Raw genomic sequence first — 4,478 nt, 5'->3', positions numbered from 1 at the left:
GGTGGGACGTGCCGATTTAACACAGGGAGGATGGGCAGGGCGCACGTGACACTACCAAGCCTCTTCTCGTCCTCCATTGGTTGGCTCGGACACAGCCATGCAGGACCAAAACAAACCCGACGGTGCCTTCAGGGACTATCCGACAGACGATATCTGATGTCACAGCATTTGTAGATAACTGCCGCCCCCATTCTGCTGTTTTGAGAGAGAGAGAGAGAGAGAGAGAGAGAGAGAGAAAGAGTCAAAGAGCGTCAAAGAGGGAGAGAGAGAGAGAGAGTCAGAGAGGGAGAGGTGTGTTTTGAAGGGCTAGTCAAGGAGATGACAATGCGATTTGACTGGGAGACTGGCTGTCTTTATCACCTGCTTTACGTTTAGGCTGAACCAGTGGTGTAGAGTAATTTATTGTAGTGGGTATTCTGTACCACACATATATTTATTTTTATAATTTTTCCTGGCTCCCTATGGGCCTTTATGAGGCGATATATTAAAGTAGGGCGTCTGGGGGTCCAGGAAATTTTGAGCGTCAAAGACTTCATTTCCTGCATTCTGATACATTTCTATGCACCAATATATGATGGAAATACCTTTATTTAGCCTATGTGAAGGAAAACACAGGTGACAATTCAAAATATAAAAATATAATGGAGTAGAAGTAGAAAGTGGCATGAAAAGAAAAGACTCAAGTAAAACTAAAAAACTTTCTACATAAGTACAGTACTTGAGTAAATGTAGTTACTGTACATTGCACCGATGATTTGGAGTATTACTCTAAAGATCCAGGGTGTTTTTAAACCCTCCTTCACAAGAACAAAACAACCACATCCTACTTTTTCTGGCTGTAGAAAGATGGCCACCGTGTGGAATTTGACACCAAAGCACTAGCCCAATGGATGAATGGGTTATGTAACGCAACATTAAACTATATTTTCTCATCCCATATCTTGTTTGCAATCATATCGATATACCTTAAAAAGTCAGTTTACCGCACAGCCCTACTACGCACATACTCATACAACTGGTGAAATGTATATCGATCACATGCTTATTGGCACATTACTGCCAATTGGTGTCACCCTCCTCAGAAAAAAAGGTCTTTGAACGCGGCACAGCAGGGTTGGTGTTGTGATGTGAGACCACGTGCACATGCTGCTGGAACAAAAGACTGGGACCCCTGGTCAAAACATTACTCCACGAGACTGTTGGACAGGACTTGTTTGCATATTTAAAATCTATAAGTTTGCAACCCAAACATCTGTCACATATCACCTTTCTTCCTCACATTCAGTCACATAACCAGAAAAGTATTACTGTAAAAGTAACAGTACTCAATGCAGAAAAATGCCTCCCCCCATAATTTTATACTAATTATATTTGTATAATACCATTTCATTTGTAATACCACCTCGCTTTTATAGCAATGGCCCTGTGGCTCATCATTAAAGTAAGTTTTCTCTGAATTGTTGGTGCCTTTCTAGTTAAATAATTCAGTGTTTTCCCTATCATCATGGTCCAAACTATGTTAAAATGCACAGTAAGCACAGTAGAATAACGTTTAAAAAAATACATTAAAAGGGTGCCAGGCACCCCAAAGCTCAGATCTGGTCCTCACGATTGCGTGTCTGGCGAAGGCTAGACAGATGGCGATCACAAACCGAGTTCTGGAACAACCCGTTCTCACTCCCAACTCGTCAAATATGGACTCTTGGTCAGTGTCTCTCAGAGTCAGATACTGGCGCAAAAATCACCCTTCAGCGTCGGTACGGGACACTGTAAGATGACGTAGTATTAAGAGAGACAACGGTAGAGAGTAGTGTGAAAGAACGAAAATCTGAGTAAGGAGGTTGGATGAGTCAAACAACACAGGACTGTCACCCAGGAGACCGGGATTTGTGTCCCATTCTTGTCCCACGTGTCACTGAAATGTAAATTTTGTAACCCCACTCACAATCTTTTCCTAAACCTAACTGTCCCGTTGTAGTACAATGTACAATTTCTCTAAAACTGAAAGATACAACACAAAGCATGTATCAATGTACTGCACACATATATGCATATGAAATAATAATGACACGTAAAAAGTTCCATGTATGAAATCACAATTAACATAATGCAATAAACACCCGTTCTCACTCTGAACTCATGAAATACAGACGCTTGGGCAGTGTCTGTCAGCGTCTGATACGTTTCCTAAACCCAACTGTCCCGTTTTTCTTTTTTAAACTCAACTGTCCTGTTCTTCTTTACCAAAACCCAACCGTCCCGTTCTTCTTTACCTAAACCCAACCGTCCCGTTCTTCTTTACCTAAATCCAACCGTCCCGTTCTTGTACCACGTGTCATGGAAACGTACCTTTTATAAGCCACCCACCATCTTTTCCTTAACCTAACTGCATCAAAAGTGACGCCAATAGTCCCAACCAAGCACGTTTAGATAAAGCGCGTTTAGATATGACGCTAAAAGAGTCTTTTATCGTCAATAACAACACCAAAGGCACCTGACCAAGTGTCCGTATTTTACGCGATGGGAGTGAGAATGTGTTGGTGTGTTGCATGGAAAGATATCTTCATATGTAAAGCTGTCCGATAAGTGTAGTGAAGTAAAAACTAAAAAGTACAATATTTCCCTGAAATGTAGTGGAGTAGAAGCAGGGGCTTTGGACTGGGGGAAAAAAGGGGAGTGAGTACTCAGGGCCCTCATGTGAGGAGAGCCCAAAAAGATGCTAGAATGAATAGCTGTGGATGTGGGGAGGGGCCCATAGAAAATGCCTTTCTACAGGGCCCAGGATTTTGTGCTACGCCCCTAAGTAGAAGTAGAAAGTGGCATAAAAAGAAAAGACTCAAGTAAAACTAAAAAACTTTCTACATAAGTACAGTACTTGAGTAAATGTAGTCACTGTACATTGCACCGATGATTTGGAGTATTATTCTAAAGAGCCAGAAAACAATCACATCCTACTTTTTCTGGCTGTAGAAAGACGGCCACAGTGTGGAATTTTACACCAAAGCACTAGTCTCGCATTGCCAGACCTTCCTCCACAGCGCTGCAAAGGAAGGTCTGGCTAGTCCTCATAGCATTCCTGGATGGGAGAAAAACGTGCTCTGGTTTATTGGCATTTCTTTAAACCAATCACAATTGTCTTGGGCGGTGTTAAGCGACGGACAGAGCCACGGTGCCTCTGCTAAATAGCCTCGGGAAAGAACTTGTTTTGGTGGAACATGTGTACATTAAAAGGTTATCAGCAGAGGAGCAGAGCCACTTCAAGTCAGTCCACCAGCATCACTGAGCCCACGATCTTTGCACATCCAGATTGCCATCTACTGGTGAAAAAAAAAAAATCAAAATAAAATAAAACAATAAAACAAACAAGGCGCAAAAAACATATTTTAAGTATTTTTTAGTGCATTAAAATACACAAAAATGTACATTAAAATGATGACAAATATACATTATAATGCTTGAAGTTGTGTGCCCTCTTCTATAAAAGGGGTAAATGTGCTAATCACAATAAAAACACACTATGTGTTTTCTGTAAATGTATTTAGATAGATAGATAGATAGATAGATAGATAGATAGATAGATAGATAGATAGATAGATAGATAGATACTTTATTGATCCCCAAGGGGAAATGCAATGTCCCAGTAGTTTAAACACATCACACACAACATTTACACATTTACACATACATCATAAACAGGATGCTAAAATAAAAAATCCAAATGAATAATATGGACAATAAAATAAAATCCACATGAATGTACTATAAGGGATGTATAAGCATAAGAGGCCTGCAGTGACAGGGCAGGGACTGACCCTATGGCTCAGTCTGCATGGTAAGGTGCTCTATGAGAGGGGGTGTCATGGTGGTAGTGCAAATAAGTCCAATAGTGCAAAGATAAAGTCTAGAGACCAGCATTAAATATGGACAATAATAATAACTTTATTTACAGACTCAAGGTCCAAATATAAAAGTACACACAACATACAACAGACAGAAGGGTACACCCAAACACAAAAAACATACAGACACACTGTCCATCACATAGTACACAGAGGGAACATACAAAACATACATACCTACATACATACATACATACACAGACACAAAGATAGTTATACACAATACTTAAAACATATGCAAATGCGTATGCCAGTGTTTCCAGAGTTTGGAAGTAAATCTGGTATCACTAAGTGCAGGGTTAGTTAAGGCAGTTAAAATTGTATTCTTTGACTCTGTTAATCGGCACCTAAATTTGTACATAAAATTCCTAAGCACAGCATGGAAGGTGGGAACATTACTCGTCACAAACAAATGACTAGCACTGGTCCATCTTGGATACTTCAACAAAATTCTAAATGCATCATTGTATGCTACCTTTATCTTATTTATCTTTGCTTTACTATAGCTGCACCATAGGTGAGCTGTATAAAGTGGTGTACAGTATGCTCTAAAAAGAGACGTTTTAACTTCTTCAGTAC

Source organism: Perca flavescens, chromosome 8 (genome assembly GCF_004354835.1).
Source record: "Perca flavescens isolate YP-PL-M2 chromosome 8, PFLA_1.0, whole genome shotgun sequence".
Lineage (NCBI taxonomy): Eukaryota > Metazoa > Chordata > Actinopteri > Perciformes > Percidae > Perca > Perca flavescens.
Note: the sequence above shows the minus strand (reverse complement) of the source record.